Below are 19088 nucleotides of genomic sequence, written 5' to 3'. Positions count from 1 at the left end.
CAAACAAGCAGCATCCATTTTTAAAGAGAAATGAGCTTCTGTCTTTGATAATCAATCATTAGGTTCACCTGAGTATTATCATCAAGGTCTCATGACAAAAGACTGCTCACATAACAACTTCACCTTCTTCACTAAGGTGGCAAATGTAGCATGGAGATATACAGAGAATTATAACTTTGCTACTAAATGTGGTTTGGTTCCTTAAGGTTGTTTTAGCCAGGGGTGGTAATGGGGACAAACTCCGACTACCTAGTAAATCCTCCCGATGGCTTGTGCCTCAAGTAGCCTCTGACAACCAAGTCCAGCTCTCGGCCTTTACGTGTGGCTTAGTTACTAAGCCTGGTGGAACAGTTTCTACCGGCAGGACAAGGGGCAAAAGCATATTACTGACACCTTAAAACCTGTTGTTTTGAGCATTTGGGGCTTGTCAGCCATGGTTGGCAGCTCATCTAGGAGAAGGAAAACTCTGATCACAAACCTCCGCTGCTTTGTGGCTATACCCATTCATGGAGAAGACTTCAGGAGCAAACCATGAGGAAAAAATCTGGAGATGGAATTCCTATGGCAGTCCTGTGTTGAATTCAACACTAGCCAATCCTGCAACACTGCTGGCACCAAACTCTATTGATCTGATGTTCCTTTGGCTTCATCAGATGTGTGGAGGGAGGAGCTTGCTAAATGGGCAACAGCTTGCTCTCCATATTGTATTGTCCAAGCTTGGATATCTAGACAGTTAGGATGCAACATCCATAGCTGGCCCTGACCGACAGAGGCTCTTTCAAATATGGTTTATTATTAATAGATCAGTAGAAGAGTGTAGGTGGTACCATAAAGTAGCATTATATTTGAACCATTTATGGATTTTCAGTTTTAGGATAGGTTGCTCGAGTTTCATTGTTAACCTTGCTCAACAGTTCAGCATTCTTCTTTGTGAGGCCTGCTTCAGACAATGATTAATTCTACCTGTCTGCAGGAAGGATGGTAGTGGGAGGCATTTAAAAGAAAGATAAGAAAGATCAGATTGATTATTGACATGCCAATGGAAAGAATGAAACATACAGCAAAATGTGTCTTTGCGACAAATCAAGTTGGTGAGGATTGAGCCGATGCTGCAGCACCAACATAGCATGCCCATAACTCACTAACGTTACCCTGTATGATCTGGGAATGTGGGTGAGCACGTAGAGGAAACACACACAGAGAACGTAAATGTTCCTTACGGGCAGTGTTGGGAATTGAACTGGGATGATCGCGATCGCAGTACGCTAACCCCTATATTGCTGTTCTGCCCTCGGACCTCTCAAAACACCTAGCCACTTTCCTTTTCCTTCGCTACATCGACTATACAGGTATCCATCCCACTCTTTTCCTTTGCTTTCTCCTGCACGTGTTCTGAGCTCGTTGATTTCATTAACTTTGCCTCCAACTTCCACCCTGCCCTCAAATTTACCTGGTCCATTTCCGACACCTCCCTCCCCTTTCTTGATCTTTCTGTCTCCATCTCTGGAGACGGCTTATCTACTGATATCTACTATAAGCCTACAGAGTCTCACAGCTACCTGGACTATTCCTCTTCCCACCCTGTCTCTTGCAAAAAGGCTATCCCCTTCTCACAATTCTTCCATCTTCACACCGCATCTGCTCTCAGGATGAAGCTTTTCATTCCAGGACGAAGGAGATGTCTTCCTTTTTTAAACAAAGGGGCTTCCCTTCTTCCACCATCAACTCTGCTCTCAAACGCATCTCTCCCATTTCCCGCACATCTGCCCTCACCCCATCCGCCCACCACCCCACTCAGGATAGGGTTCCCCTTGTCCTTACCTACCACCCCACCAGCCTCCAGGTCCAATGTATAATTCTCCGTAACTTCCGCCACCTCCAACGGGATCCCACTACCAAGCACATCTTTCCCTCCCCCACCTTTCTGCTTTCCACAGGGATCACTCCCTACGCGACTCTCTTGTCCACTCGTCCCCCCCATCCCCTCCCACCGATCTCCCTGCTGACACTTATCCTTGTAAACGGAACAAGTGCTACACCTGCCCTTACACTTCCTCCCTCACCACCATTCAGGGCCCCAGACAGTCCTTCCAGGTGAGGCGACACTTCACCTGTGAGTTGGCTGGTGTGGTATACTGCGTCTGGTGCTCCCGGTGTGGTCTTTTATATATTGGTGAGACCCAACACAGACTGGGAGACCGTTTCGCTGAACACCTACGCTCGGTCCGCCAGAGAAAGCAGGATCTCCCAGTGGCCACATATTTTAATTCCACATCCCATTCCCATTCTGATATGTCTATCCAGGGCCTCCTCTACTGTCAAAATGAATCCAAACTCAGGTTAGAGGAACAACACCTTGTATACCGACTGGGTAGCTCCAACCTGATGGCATGAACATTGACTTCTCTAACTTCCATTAATGCCCCTCCTCCCCTTCTTACCCCATCCCTGACATATTTAGTTGTTTTCTGTTCTCCATCTCCCTCTGGTGCTTCCCCCCCCCCCCCACTTCTTTCTCCCTAGGCCTCCCGTCCCATGATCCTTTCCCTTCTCCAGCTCTGTATCACTTTCGCCAATCACCTTTCCAGCTCTTAGCTTCATCCCTCCCCCTCAGGTCTTCTCCTATCATTTTGCATTTCCCCCTCCCCCCACTACTTTCTTACTATCTTTCCTGGATGGAGGGTCTCGGCCCGAAACGTCGACAGTGTTTCTTCCTATAGTTGTGTGTTGTTTGAATTTCCAGCATTTGCAGATTTCCTCGTGTTTGACCTAGCCACATTGCTCAAATCACTGTAAAAGACCTCTTGTCTTCACCATAAGAACATTAGAAGAGATGCTTTTCAAAAAAATATAATATGTTTCAAAAGTTTTTTTATTTGCATTATCAGCTGTATATTACGTAGAATTATCAAGCTAATTTTCCAAAACCAAGAGGGAATAAAAGGAAACAATTTGCATTAATGCATTTGTCCCAACTTTGTATGAAAAATATCTTAACTCCATCCTGGCAGTAGTATAGGACACAACTATGTCAAAATATTTTATTCAGCTTCTTTTTAAGATTTCACTATGTTTATATTCCAGAACTACAAAGAATACATGAACTAAATTCAATATTTACATTCACAGGTGAAGTTTCTATGAGTTAACATTGCTCAAAAATCTGGAACATGAAGATGTTGCTTTTTCATTGATATGCTTCAAATTTAAGTTTTGTGAATTTCAGAATTATATATCAAGTCCATGTAAGAAAATTTGTAAATGGAGTAGAACTTTAGACCACATATAGTTAGAAAAAAAAACCAATTTCATACAATAATAGTTTGTAAACCATGCTTTTTGATGTCAATATACTGAAAGGATATATATATAGTCTTCTGCATCTATCATCGATATCACAGCTCACTAAATAATGCCTAATGTTTATTTGATTTAGCAGAGCATCTAACACTGGGTTGTACACCAGGGACTGATTATCATAATTAGACAAGTTTCTATGGCAACCTACAAGTCTATCAGTTTTGATTCATTATATTGGTGTACCTTATAGCATTTTCCAAATATTGGGTAAGTGGGAAAATCACAATTGCAACGTCACCATAAAACACTGTTAAATTATATTTTTGTTTTAGATTATATTGTTAATTGCATTTGTTCTTCATTGGTACTTCACAACTGCATTAGTTAATTGTAGCCTCTTTGTCTAAAATCCAAGAGAAATACATGACAATTATGATATGTTCAGTCTGTAGGGTTGATTAAAAAATACTTGATGGCATTACTTGGTCTATCTCTGATGAAGTATGCAATTTATATTATTTTTTCCTCCCACTAAGCCACCCACTGAATTTTTGAAGGAACAAAAATCTATGCACATTAAACAATTAATAGTGCACCAGTAATTAAAATGGCTTTCTGAACCTCTTTTTAATACCTGGAACCAGAGTCGTAACAAGTCTTAAAATTGCCACAGATGCATCAACTTGTTTTGGCAACATTATATTGCCTGACCAGTTTTGATATAGGTGGGGTGGTCAGCGATCCTGCAGACGCAGAACGTAGGCTTCATTATCCAGGGAATATTTAATTTCAATATCTTTTTGCATCATGAAGACTTTATGGCCCTACCTCTTGTCTGTCTATTTTAGAGTGCAGTTGAGAGTCAACTGTATTGGGTCTGAAGTCAAATATGGGTCAGAACAGGAAATGCTGGCAGAGTTCTTTCCCTAAATTTTATTAGCAAACTAAAGGTGTCATCTATAAATTTGGTGATGACACAACTGTTGTCAGCAGACTAGCAGATGGTGGCAATAAGTTATACAGGAGTGAGATAGATGGGCTGGTTGAGTACTGTCGCAACAACAACCTTGAACTTAATGTTAGTAAAGCCAAATAATTGAACACTCCAGCCAATTGATCAGCACAGGTCTTTAGAACTTGGCCAAGTACCTTATCTGGGTTGAAAGCATTTTGTGGTTTCACCTCCTGAAGGCTGCTCGCACAATGGCCTCAGAGACTGAAATCACAGGATTATCAGTGGGTGTGGGAGTATGTGATTGTCCCTCCATGGTTTGACCATCAAAGAAAGCATAGAAGGAATTGGGCTCATCTGGAAGTGAAGCCCTACTGTCTCCCATGTTGCTTTTTAAGAGGTGATAGTATTCAAGCCCTGTCACAACTGTTGAGCGTTGTTTATTGATTCAAGTTTAGTCTGGAATTGCCACTTTGCCCATGAGGTGGCTTTCCAGAGATCTTACCTGGACTCCTTGTATCTTTCTTGGTCAACAGACTCGAACACCTCAGCAGATTTCAGATGGCTGTCCTGGCTTCCAGTTGGGGAACGATTTTGTGGGGCCACACTCATCTACAACTGTTTTGATAAGGTCCATGACAACCATGGTGTGTCCATTCAGATCCACAGGTGAGTCCTTAAACACGTCCAGTCCATTGACTCGAAGCAACCCCATAGCTGGTCCTTTACCTCCTGTGACCCACCCCTTTGTTGTCTTAATCTCTGAAAACTTGCTGTTTAGTCTCTGCCTGTATGCAGGTTGGAGATGGACAACCAAGTGATACAATTTACCAGAATGTGGTCTGGGCATGGAATAGTAAACATTCCTTATCTTAGTATAATAGTGGTTTAGTGTGTTGGGACCTCTGGTGGTACAGGTTATATGCTGATGGCAATCTCAAAGGTTGATGGTCAAGTTACTTAAGACACTCTTAGGGAGGTACATGGATGAAATAAAAATGGAGGGCTATGTGGGGGGGGGGCATTAGGTACATTTTGGAATGTTAAAAGTTTAGCACAATATTGGGGGCCAACGTTCTATGTTCTATGTTATATTATTCAAAAAATATGCCATATTTTCTTTCATTAGCTGTTAAATTCCCCAATTGCTGTCATTGGATTTGAGCTTGTGTCTTTGGAACAGTCATCCAGTTCTCTAGATTAATAGCCCATTAAATTAATCACTTTGGTTTTTTATCAACTTAGCGCTAACCAGGTGCAATGCTTGTCCTCGACCAGCTTTGTCAATTGTTGTTGAAAAGACATCTGCAATTAACTCATTAGCGCACATATTTCATGTGCATTAAAACACCCCATGTGAGGTGGATCACGTGGTGATTCATTAACTTTGTAAGGAAATTTGCCATGCTCTTCTCCACGTTATTTGCTTTAATAAAGTTACTGTTACCCCTGCATCAGTCATGCATCCAATATAATACATCATAAATCAATGACATAAAGTAAATGTTTCATCCGCTGCCCAGAGAAAATCGGGGCTTCCAGGATGAATTCCTGCTTATCATTGTTAGTCCACAAAAGAAATATTTCCTAGAGTTTGAGAATGAGTCATCAATTAGAGGATCTGCTGTATCACTTCAATAAAGCACCTTGCTGTCTCGCTTCTCAAGGGCCAGCATTAGGCGGGTTAATGCATTGTAGTTTCATTCAGCAATTAGAGTCTGGATGCAAAAACAATTTGTGGACTGCGCGACCTCGGCTTGCTGAGGGAATTGGGCCTGCAGTCCTCGGAGTCGCCTGATGCCGGGTGGCCCGAGGCGGGGATGTCGTAGGCGGTGTGCGAGGAAGCGAGGCGAGTGGGCAGGAGTCCGTGCCAGGAAAAAAGCAAGTCCTAGCCGGCCAACTCTCCCGTCCATTCTGCTCTCCAATGGACATTAAATTGGACTACATCTGTGGCAACGAAATACTTGGCGGGAGTACAGAAACAGACGCCATTCAGCTGTTTATTTATGTAACAGATTTTCCCCTACGCCATCGGACTACCAACCTACTGACCTCTGCTGTGCCTATTGTCTTGTATATTGTTTATTGTAATGCCTGCACTGTTCTGTGTACTTTATGCAGTCCTGGGTAGGTGTGTAGTCTGGTGTAGTTTTTGTGTTAGTTTATGTAGTTCAGTGTAGTTTTTGTATCGTTCAGGTAGCACCATGGTCCTGAAAAACGTCGTCTCGTTTTTACTGTGTACTGCATCAGCAGTTATAGTCGAAATGACAATAAAAAGTGACTTGACTTGGCTTGACCTGACTTGAGTTTGCTTCTCACAGTGGCTGGGGGCCGGGGCAGTCCTAACATGGAAATCAATCAGCTCAGTCATGAGTAGTGTGGGTGAGTGGGCACCATTCCTCTTAGCTCCATCAAATACTGTGTGCCTCTACACTCTGGATCACATTCAGAGTTCTTAAACTACTGACTCACTTCTCAGCAGACTGCAGAGAGCTCTGATAAAGATCCCGAGGGGAGCTGCTGTCTGTTTTACCACATACCACATGTGTGAAGTACGGTGATGCTACTTGTCATGTGTTTTTTTGTCCAATAATGGAAACAAGTTCCCAGTGTTTGGTGTGTGCCTTGATACTACATGCAGCACAGTAAAAGAGGGTGAACTCTGATAATCATCCTCAGTGCCTGATTTCAGTAAATCAGAGACCAGCATTGGATGCTGTGCGTCCTGTGAACCCAAGTGACCTCTATTTAAGTTCAACAAATGGAAGAAAGATACAAAATGTTTAAATGGAGGAGATCATCTGAAATCAAGTGAAAGTAAAACTGTGTTAGTGAAATGAGGAATAGATTGGCAAGAAAAGCAAATTGAATATACTTTATAGATGTTTGTGTTCATTTGTTTCATGTATTTGTAGAACTGACATTTTCTTTGAAATATCATAGCAAAAATACCAGCTGATTTTAAAATTACGTGGACCTGATGCAACTCAAGTCTGTGGGCAAGGCTGAGATTCCCAAATGGTATGTTGCCTCGCGGGTGCCAGGGTCCAGGATATCTTGGATCCAGTCCTCAGCATTCTTAATTGGGAGGGTGAACTGCTAGAAGTCGTGGTCCATGTAGGTACCAATGACATGGGTAGGATGAGTGATAAGGTTCTGCATAGAAGTTAGATGCCTAGTTAAAGGGCAGGACCTCTAGAGTTGTGATCTCAGGATCGCTACTCATGCCACGTGCAAGTGAGGCCAGAATTAGGAAGATTACACAGTTTAATATGTGGCTAAGGGGTTGATGTAGGAGGATGGGTCTAAGATTTTTGGATCATTGGGCTCTCTTCCAGGGAAGGTGGGACCTGTACAGAAGGGACGGTTTGCGCCTGAGTAGGAGGGGGACTAATATCCTCGCAGGAAGGTTTGTAGCATGGTACGACTAGTGTCCTGAGCTGCATATATTTCAATGCAACAAGTATTGTAGGATGGGCGGATGATAGTGCTGAAGATGCGGTAGCTGGTTTACAAACAGAGGCAATGTGTAGTGAAGAGTTGCTGTTGATAGGGCAAAATTGCAGTCAACAGCACGAGTTGCAACATAAAAGGCAGACAAGATTGAAAAGGGTGAATACAGGACTAAAGGTGCATTTGAATACGAGCAGTACATGGAATAAGGTAGATGAGCTTCCAACACAGTTGCAAATTGGCAGCTATGATGAAGGCATTACTGAATCGTGCTCAAAGAAGATGATAGCTGGGAGCTTTATTTCAAAGGATACACATTGTATCAAAAGGACAGGCAGGAAGGCAGGGTTTCAGCATTGCTCTGTTGGTAAAAAAATGAAATCAAATCACTATAAAGAGGTGACATAGGTTCAAAAGGTGTAGAATCATTGTGGATAAAGCTAAGGAAGCCTGCATAAAAAGACCCTGATAGGAGTTGCATTCAGATCCCCAAACAGTAATATAGATGTGGCCTACAAATTACAATGGGAGGTGGAAAATGCATGCCAAAAAGGCAATGATACAATAGTCAATCTGTAGGTAGATTGGGAAAGTCAAGTTGCTGCAAGATTCCAGGAGGGGGTTTCTAGAGTTGGCTTTTTTAGTGCAGCTCGTGGTTCAGCCCACTAGAGTGTCACCTATACTGAAATGGGTGTTGTGCAATGAACCAGAATTGATAACAGAGCATAAGGTAAAAGAACCCTTAGGAGAGAGTGATCATAATATGATCAAATTCAATCCTGAAATTTGAGAAGAAGCTAAAGACAGATGTATCATTATTACAGTGGAGTAAAGGGAATTACAGATGCATGAGAGTGGAGTTGACTAGAATTGGTTTGAAAAGAACACTGGCAATGATAACGGCAGAGCAGCACCTGCTGGAATTTCTGGAAATAAATCGGAAGGCACAAAGGAATAAGTATGCTAGAAGAAAGATAACATAACCCAGGTTAACAAGAGAAGTCAAAGCCATCATAAAGCCAAAGAGCGGGCATATAATAGAACAAAATTTAGTAGGAAGTTAGAAGATTGAAAAACTTTTAAAAAGGAACAGAAGGCAACTAAAAAGTCATTAAGAAGGTAAAGATGAAAGTAATATAGCCAATAATATTAAACAGGATACCAAAAGTTTCTTCAGATACATAAAGTGTAAAATAGAGACAAGAATGGATATTGGACTGCTGGAAAATGATGCTGGATTGACAGTAAGGGGTGGAAAAAGAAAAGGCATATGAACTGAATAAGTATTGTGTATCAGTCTTCACTGTGGAAGACATTGGCAGTCTGGTGGATGTTCCAGGTGTCAGTGGTCATGAAATGTGTGAAGTTCCATATATAAAGAGAAGGTTCTTGGGAAACTGAAAGATCTGATGCTAGATAAGTCACTTGGACCAGATGGTGAACACCCAGGGTTCTGAAAGAAGTGGCTGAAGAGATCGTAGATCGTAGAGGCATTAGTAAAGATCTTTCAAGAATCAGGAAATTCTGGAATGGTTCTAGAAGACTGGAAAATTTCAAATGTCACTCTGTTCTTCAAGAATGGAGAGAGGCAAAAGAAAGGAAATTATAGGGCAGTTAGTCTGTCCTCAGTGGTTGGGAAGGTATTGGAGCCGATTGTTAAGGAGGTGATTTCGGTGTTCATAATTAAACAGCACAGTTTCCTCAAGGGAAAGTCTTGCCAGACAAATCTGTTGGAATTCTTTGAAAAAAATAACAAGCAGGACAGACAAAAGAGAATTGCTTGATATTGTGTACTTGAATTTTCAGGCCTTTGACAAGGTCAAGTCAAGTCAAGTCACTTTTTATTGTCATTTCAACCATAACTGCTGGTACAGTACACAGTAAAAACAAAACGTTTTTCAGGACCATGGTGCTGCATGAAACAATACAAAAACTACACTGAACTACGTAAAAACAACACAGAAAAAACTACACTAGACTACAGACCTACCCAGGACTGCATTAATGTGCACAAAACAGTACAGGCATTGCAATAAATAATAAACAAGACAATAGGCACAGTAGAGGGCAGTAAGTTGGTGTCAGTCCAGGCTCTGGGTATTGAAGAGTCTGATGGCTTGGGGGAAGAAACTGTTACATAGTCTGGTTGTGAGAGCCTGAATGCTTCAGTGTTTTTCCCAGATGGCAGGAGGGAAAAGAGTTTGTATGAGGGGTGCGTGGGGTCCTTCATAATGCTGTTTGCTTTGCAGATGCAGTGTGTAGTGTAAATGTCCATAATGGTGGAAAGAGAGACCCCGATGATCTTCTCAGTTGACCTCACTATTCGCTGCAGGGTCTTGCGATCCGAGATGGTGCAATTTCCGAGTCAGGCAGTGATGCAGCCACTCAGGATGCTCTCAATACAACCCCTGTAGAATGTGATGATGATGGGGGGATGGGAGATGGACTTTCCTCAGCCTTCGCAGAAAGTAGAGACACTGCTGGGCTTTCTTTGCTATGGAGCTGGTGTTGAGGGACCAGGTGAGATTCCCCGTCAGGTGAACGCTAAGAAATTTGGTGCTGTTAATGATCTCTACTGAGGTGCTGTCGATGTTCAACGGGGAGTGGTTGCTCCGTGCCCTCCTGAAGTCAACAACCATCTCTTTTGTTTTGTTCACATTCAGAGACAGGTTGTTGGCTCTGCACCAGTCCGTTAGCCGCTGCACCTCCTCTCTGTATGCTGAATCGTCGTTCTTGCTAATGAGATGCACACAAGGCTGTTTAGCAAGTTATGAGCCAATGATATTACAGGAAAGATTGTAACATGCATAAAGCAGTGGCTGATTGGCAGAAGGCAAAGATTGAGAATAAACAGCCTGGTTGGCTGCTGGTGACTAGTGCTGTTCCACTGGTATCTGTGTTGGGACTGATTCTATTTACACTATATATCAATAATTCCGATGATGGAATTGATGGCTTTGTTGCAACATTTGCAGATGATATGAAGATAGGAGGAGGGGCAGGTAGCTTTGATGAAGTAGAGAGGCTACAGAATGACTTTGACAGATTAGGAGAATGGGCAAAGAAATGGCAGATGGAATACAGTGTCCGGAAGTGTACGGTCATGCAATTTGGTAGAAAAAATGAAAGGGTTGACTATCTCCTAAATGGTGGGAAAATACAAAAGAGGTATGAGGTGCAAAGGGACTTGGGAGTCGTCGTGCAGGATTCCCTAAAGGTTAACTTGTAGGTTGAGTCAGTGGTGAGGCAGGCAAATGCAATGTTAGCATTCATTTCAAGAGGACTAGAATATCAAAGCAAGGATGTGATGTTGAGACTTCAGAAAAGCACTGGTGAGGCCTCACTTGGAATATTGTGAACAGGTTTGGGCCCCTTATCTTGTAAAGGATGTGCTGAAACTGGAGAGGGTTCAAAAGAGGTCCACAAAATTGATTCCAGGTTTGAATAGCTTGTCATATGAAGAGCGTTTGATGGCTCTGGGCCTGTATTCGCTGGAATTCAGAAGAATGAGGGGTGACCTAATTAAAACTGTTTGAATGGTGAAAGGCCTTGATAGAGTGGATGTGGAGAAGATGTTTCCTGTGGTGGGAGAATGCAAGACCAGAAGACACAGCCTCAGAATACAGGGTGTCCTTTTAGAATGGACATGAGGAGGAATTCCTTTAGCCAGAGAGTGGTGAATCTGTGGAATTCTTTGCCACAGGCTTCTCTAGAGGCTAATCCTATATATATTTAAGGCAGAGTTTGTTGGAGTCTTGATTGGTCAGGGCATGATGGGATATGGGGAGAAGGCAGGAGATTGAGGCTGAAAGGAAAATTGGATCAGCCATGATGAAAGAGTGGAGCTGACTCAGTGGGCCAAATAGCCTCTCCTAATCTTATGATGTATGGTCATAGAGCACCACAGGCTAGAAACAGGCCCTTTGGTCCATCTTGTCCATGCCGAGCTATTATTCTGACTAGTCCCATTGACCTGCACCTGCACCATATCCCTCCATACCCCTCCCATCCATGTACCTATCCAAAATCTCCCTTAAATGTTAATGTTCGCTTAAGAGTTAAGATTATTTCAGGGAAAGAACAAAGTATGCCCTGAAACAGTCCTGTAACTGTCTAGGATATAAACATTTATTGCACATGTCACATTTTTCTCTCCCTGCTTTCTAATAGAAATGGAATTATAACTTGACTGAAGTACAGTCAAGGGGAGTTTCAATTACACATATTAAACATTCTTGTCAGGCACACAAGTGTGTCACTTTAGGGATCTATGCATAAATAATGTAGATCTGCTTGCCTTTGGCTGGACCAGGCATACAAATGGCAGCTACTAGTTAAAACTTGTAATATATGAGCTCTGCTGAAATTTAGGCATAAAATTAAAGTGGGAGGGGAGTTGTCCAGTTATTATAATTTCTCCGTATGTTTTTCATTAGGTCAGATCCCAGAAAATTGGAGTTTGGTCTTAAAGTGGCAAAAGCACAACCTGTGAAATCTAGTGAAATTAGACAGAGAGCATTGCCTGCAGGATTTGGAAACTCACAGGTTTCACAAGCAATTAAGGGCTGAATTCAATCTAAAAAATGTTTGCTGCCATTTTCCACAGCAATTGTAATTTTTTCATAGATATAGAGAAGCTAGGGAAAAAAATTCCCATCTGCAGGACAGATTGGAAAGGCTTTTCTGCCTAGGAAATACATTGTAACTCTAATATACTGTTACAGTCCTAACTGGGAAAATACCATAACATGTGATCATGTGATTTGAATAAGTTTTCTTTCAAAATGTGCAAGTCAAAGTTCATATTTAAGACCAATGGTGGTTATAACATTTCATTATCAAAATTAACTGATACATTAATATAAGAAAAGACCTAGGAGTAGAATTAGGCCACTTGGCCCATTGAGTCTGCTCTGTCATTCCAGCATAGCTGATTTACTATCCCACCCAACCCCATAACCTTTAAGGTCCTGACTAGTCAAGAATCTATCAACCTCTGCTTTAAATATAATCAATGACTCAGCCTGCACAGTGTTCCTGGCAAAGAATTCGACAGATTTACCATTCTCTGGCTAAAGAAATTTTTTCTAATCTCTGTTCAAACTGGACATCCTTCTATTCTGAGGCTGTGCCCTCTGGCCCTAGACTCCCCGACTCTTGGAAGCATCCTTTCCATATCCACTCTATCCAGACCTTTCAATAGTGGATATGTTTCAATAACATCTCCCGTCATTCTTCTAAACTCCCGGGATTATTCTCATGAACTATAAAATATGTAAGATTAGAAAGGCACAGAGTTAATTTGATCTATTTCTAGAATTTCTTGAACAATCATTCTCATAAAATATCTAGAACTGGGACTTAGGCAAAAATAATGCAAAATTAAGTCTTAGCTAAGGAATTTAAAGAAATGAATGAAGCAAATTTGTGTTACGAGCAAGAGAATAAATGTTAATGTTACGTGCATAGAAGGTACTTAACTGTGATCTTAAAATACCTGAATATCATACAAATAATTGAATATTGTACAGTCAATTTAAAATGTTAAAGTCATATTTACAAATTCCTATCAATACTGGAGCTGATATATGACAGATAACTGAAGGTCTGCAGTATTAGGCTAGATAACCCAGCAAAGCTGCAGCACAGAAACTTTAATGTCGGTATGAGACACCTAGCACCCAGTGCCACATTCACAGACCACCATCACACACCAGCTTACTCCCACCTCTTCTGCAACCATGTAATCTGCTGAGGAAGGCAGAAAAATAAAGAAAAATCCCTGGGCCACACAAGTCATAAAACACTTCAACTGTTTCAGACAATCAAAGGCAGTTCAGAAGGTCACGGTCCTTAAAAACTACTTCTTTATGAGACAATCTCTGAACCAGCTCACATGAGAGCATGCAGAGAAATTGTACCCATCACAACTAGAGACATGGGAAAGGAAATGTCCCTGATATCCAGTCTATTACTGCAGTTCAAATACTTAAAATTATATTTCGATATACTCCTCAGTCTGAATGGTCTACTAATTGGCAAGTTATCAGATCATTAATGATTTTATGGGCATCTGTCATGTAACCCTTAAGCCAACGTTGGTGCTCCTTTAACCAACGCATTTGGTTAAAATGCCATAATCCTGTCACACTCCAACATGACTGGCAGCGGAAAATTATCCAATTAATGAGAGAAGGGAAAAATTCATGAAATTCACAGCAATGCTGGTCCAACTGCATCAAGTCATCAAGTCAATTTGCTTTTATTGTCATTTCAACCATAACTGCTGGTACAGTGCACAGTAAAAACGAAACAACGTTCCTCCAGGAGGAAAGACAAAGAACTTCAGCCAGGAGCACCCAATATATGATTCAACTCTGTCTTCTTCCTAACATGTCTGAAGCCATTCTTTGCCCGATTCACTTGATTTCAAGGCTGACAGCTCTGGATACAGCACATGCTATGAGACCAGGCGTTGCCTCAGCTCATATATGAACAGCAACACCTGAACAAGCTTTGCTTTTTGTTAAGCTGTTCCGGTATGGTTCTAAGTCTGTCTCTGTCTGACAATGTAGAAAGTAGCCCAGGTATGTCCTGTTCACAACAGACCATGAGACCTTAAGATATAGATAATAAGACCAAAGACTATAAGAAATGGGAGCATAATTAGGCCAGTTGACACATTGAGTCTGCTCTGCCATTTCATCAGGGCTGATCCAATTTTCATTTCAGCATCAATCTCCTGCCTTCGCCCCATATTCCTTTATGCTCTGAAAAATCAGGAATCTATCAACCTTTGTCTTAAATATACATGAGGACTTGGCCTCTACTGCCACCTGTGGCAAAGAATCCCACAGATTCACCACTCTCTGGCAAAAAAAATTTCCTCTTCATTTCCATTCTAAAAGGATGTCCCTCTATTCTGAAGCAGTATCCTCTGATCTTAGACTTTCCCACCTCAGGAGACATCCTCTCCACATCCACTCTGTAAGCCCTTTCACCATTTGATAGGTCCAATGTGATCACCTCTCAATTTTCTGAATTCTAGTAAATACAGGCCCAGAGCCATCAAATGCTCTTCATATGATGTGCCTTTCAATCCTGGAATCATTTTTGTGAACCCCTTCGAACTCTCTCCAGCTTCAGCACATCCTTTCTAACATAAAAGGCCCACACCTGTTCACAATTCTTTAACTGATGCCTCACAAGTGCTTTCTGAATTCTCAATATTACATCCTTGCTTTTATATTCTAGTCCTCTTGAAATGAAAGCTGACATTGCATTTGCCTTCGTCACCACAGACTCAACCTGCAAATTAACCTTAAAGAATCTTGCACAAGGACTCCCAAATCCATTTGCAATGCAGTTCATTGTATTTTCTCTCCAGTTTGAAAATAGTCAGCCCTTTCATTTTACCTACCAAAGTGCATAACCATACACTTCCTGACACTATATTCCATCTGTCATTTCTTTGCCCATTCTCTTAATCTGTCTAAATCCTTCTGAAGCCTCTCTATTTCCTCAAAACTTCCTGCCTCTCCACCTATCTTCATATTGTCTGCACACTTTGCAACAAAGTCATCAATTCCATCATCCAAATCACTGATTTGTAATGTAAAAGTAATCGGTGCCAATGCAGACCCCTGTGGAACAGCACTCGTCACTGCAGCCAACCAGAAAAGGTTCCTTTTATCCCCACTCCTCCTGTCCTTCTGCCAATCAGCCACTGCTTTATCCATGCTAGGATCTTTTCTGTAACACCATGGGCTCATAGTTTGTTAAGCAGCTCATTGTGGATGTTAGCATGCTACATTGCACATGAAACTGTATGCCTTGAAGAGTAGAATTCTGCAGCAGTGAACCCTTTGGACAAACATTTGTGGTCTTGTTCCCCACGTTACATTTCATGCCTCTCCTGGTGACAAAGACTATAAAGGCCATGGTCTTAAAGTAGGGAATCTTCAAAGAAGGCTCACAAAGGAGAAGAATAAAAGACAAAATATTACCAAGACATTAAATGTGGCCAAAATTATAAAATGTGTCCATGTACCATCCACTGTTTGGGCACTGTGGGTGTCTAATTGGTTGCAGCAGCACTGTTTAAAAGGATTATTATTTTCTGGCTGATTATATGCTGATTACTTTCCAGCTGCAGCTTCTTCCAGGCAGCATGCTTGTTCTTTGATGTTTTTGAATGGCTTTGCATTGCTAGTCCATTTGAAGGGGATACCAAGAGCTGAAGGAAATGACATAACCCAGGGCAACTTGTGACTGACGAAGAGGAAGGAGCTAAGAATAACTGTGCTCTCACTGCCTGCCCATACATACAGTGATTTGCAATCTGGTAACTTAGCAGTGGTCACAATGCTTTCATCATGTGCTGGTCAAACGTGGCCTCGATTTTTTGAGTCACTGAAGCAAAAGAGCTTTTAGCTACCAGGCGCTTCAATGGTCCTGGTCAAGTGCACTTCCCACCTATATGAAGCCTATCTGCACATGATATGTTATGTTGAGCAAACACATGACTTTTTTGTCTAGACCCGCCTGTACATAACAGAACATGTATCAATATCAATTCTGCATTCTTCACAGCTGTTTGCTCATGGTTACTGGAGGTTATTGGAGGAATCACCCTGATGATCCATTTGCGTTGATTAACTGAAGCAGGGAATGATGCAATTATAAAAGTAGACTTTCTGCTAAAGAAGACATCATATTCTTTGGAGTACAAAGGCTGCTATAAATCTAGTCTACAAAAGAAAAGCTTACAAAAGGTTCAAAAATCTAGGTAATGACAGGCTAGCAGGAAGGAGCTTAAGAATGAAATGAACAGAGCCAGAAGGGGCCATGAGAAGGCCTTGGCAAGCAGGATAATGGAAAACCGCAAGGCATTCTACAAGTATGTGAAGAGTAAGAGGTTAAGACATGAGAGAATAGGACCAATCAAGTGTGACAGTGGAAAAGTGCATATGGAACAGGAAGAGACAACAAAGGTACTTAATGAATACTTTGTTTTAGTATTCACAAAGGAAAAGGATGTTTGCGTTTGTAGGGATGACTTACAGGGGACTGGAAAGCCTGAGCACATAGATATTAAGAAAGAGAATGTGCTAGAGCTTTTGGGAAGCATATCGGGACTGGACAAGATATACCCCAGGCTACTGTGGGAGGTAAGGGAGGAGACTACTGAGCCTCTGGCGATGATCTTTGCATCATCATTGGGGACGGGAGAGGTTCCAGGGGATTGGAGGGATGTGGATGTTGGTCCCTTATTCAAGAAAGAGAGTAGAGATAGCCCAGGAAATTATAGACCAGTGAGTCTCACTTTAGGGTTGGTAAGTTGATGGAAAAAATCCTGAGAGGCAGGATTTAGGAACATTTGGAGAGGCATAATATGATTAGGAATAGTCAGCATGGCTTTGTGAAAGGCAGGTTGTGCCTTATGAGCCTGATTGAATTATTTGAGGATGTGACTAAACACATTAATGAAGGTAGAGCAGTAGATGTAGTGTATATGGATTTTAGCAAGGCATTTGATAAGGTACCCCATGCAAGGCTTATTGAGAAAGTAAGGAGGCATGGGATCCAAGAGGACATTGCTTTGTGGATCCAGAATTGGCTTGCCCACAGAAGGCAAAGAGTGGTTGTAGAGGGGTCATATTTTGCACGGAAGTCAGTCACCAGTGGTGTTCCCCAAGGATCTGTTCTGGGACCCCCTTCCCTTCATGATTTTTATAAATGACCTGGATGAGGAAGTGGAGGGATGGGTTAGTAAACTTGCTGATGACACAAATGTTGGGGGTGTTGTGGAGGGCTGTCAGAGGTTACAGTGGAACATTGATAGGCTTGTAAAACTGGGACTGGGCTGAGAAGTGGCAGATGGAGTTCAATCTAGATAAGTGGTTAATTTTGGTAGGTCAAATACAATGACAGAATATATTATTAATGGTAAGACTCTCAGCAGTGTGGAGGATCAGAAGGATCTTGGGGTCCGAGTCCATAGGACACTCAAAGCTGCTGCGCAGATTGACTCTGTGGCTATGAAGGCATGCAGTGCATTGGTCTTCATCAATCGTGGAATTGAGTTTAGGAGCAGAGATGTAATGTTACAGCCATATAGGACCCTGGTCAGACCCAACTTGGAGTACTGTGCAAACATGAGGAAATCTGCTGATGCTGGAAATTCAAACAAGACACACAAAATGCTGGTGGAACACAGCAGGCCAGGCAGCATCTATAGGAAGAAGCAGTGTCGATGTATTGGGCCGAGATGCTTCGTCAGGACTGATGAAGCATCTCGGCCCAAAACGTCGACAGTGCATCTTCCTAAAGATGCTTCCTGGCCTGCTGTGTTCCACCAGCATTTGTTTGTGTTGTTTGGAGTACTGTGCTCAGTTCTGGTCGCCTCATACAGGAAGGAGGTGGAGACCATAGAAAGGGTGCAGAGATTTACAAGGATGTTGCCTGGACTGGGGAGCATGCTTTCTGAGAGTAGGTTGAGTGAACTCGGCCTTTTCTCCTTGGAGCGACAGAGGATGAGAGGTGACCTGATAGAAGTGTAGCAGATGATGAGAGGTGATGATCATGTGGATAGTCAGAGGCTCTTTCCCAGGGCTGAAATGGCTAGCACGAGGTGGCACAGTTTTAAGGTGCTTGAAATTAGGTACAGAGGAGATAGTCAGAGGTAAATGTTTTATGCAGAGAGTGGTGAGTGTGTGGAATCGGCTTTTAGCAACGGTGATAGAGGTGGGTACGACAGGGTCTTTTAAGAGACTCCTGGACAGGTACATGGAGCTCAGAAAAATAGAGGGCTATGGGTAAGCCTGGATAATTTCTAAGGTAAGGACATGTTCAGTACAGCTTTGTGGGCCGAAGGGCCTGTATTGTGCTGTAGGTTTTCTGTGTTTCTATGTTCTATATTAAAATCAGGATTAAAGAGAGTATTAAGGTACCAAACAATTTTCTTCAATCAAAAGTTGTAAACAGGGTCAAGGATGATCAATGAATTAGGGAAAAAGTTCAGATTTTTGATTAGACACCAAAGGAACAAGCTGTGGGTAATTGCATTCCACCAGGATTGAAGTGTGGGAGCCAGCAGGGTAATGTAAAGTGAAGATGAGGGAAAGGTAAAGCTGAGTGACAGGTTGAAGCCATGTTTGTAGATGGCATTACAAACTTGTGAGTAAGGAGAAATAAGGGGTTAAGAAATGATCCTTAGAGGAAATGTCACTGGGACAGGCGGACAGGACATTAATAATGATATTGTGGCCTCCCTGAGGGATGGTAGAACGCAGCTAAGAAAGGCAGTCCTTCTGACCTGAACATTGCAGAGGGTTTCAGCAAGAAGCTATAATTAAGTAGTCAGAAACTGTGGAAAGTCAAA

This window comes from Hypanus sabinus, chromosome 1 (genome assembly GCF_030144855.1).
Source record: "Hypanus sabinus isolate sHypSab1 chromosome 1, sHypSab1.hap1, whole genome shotgun sequence".
In the NCBI taxonomy this organism is placed as follows: domain Eukaryota; kingdom Metazoa; phylum Chordata; class Chondrichthyes; order Myliobatiformes; family Dasyatidae; genus Hypanus; species Hypanus sabinus.
This window is presented reverse-complemented; position numbering follows the sequence as displayed.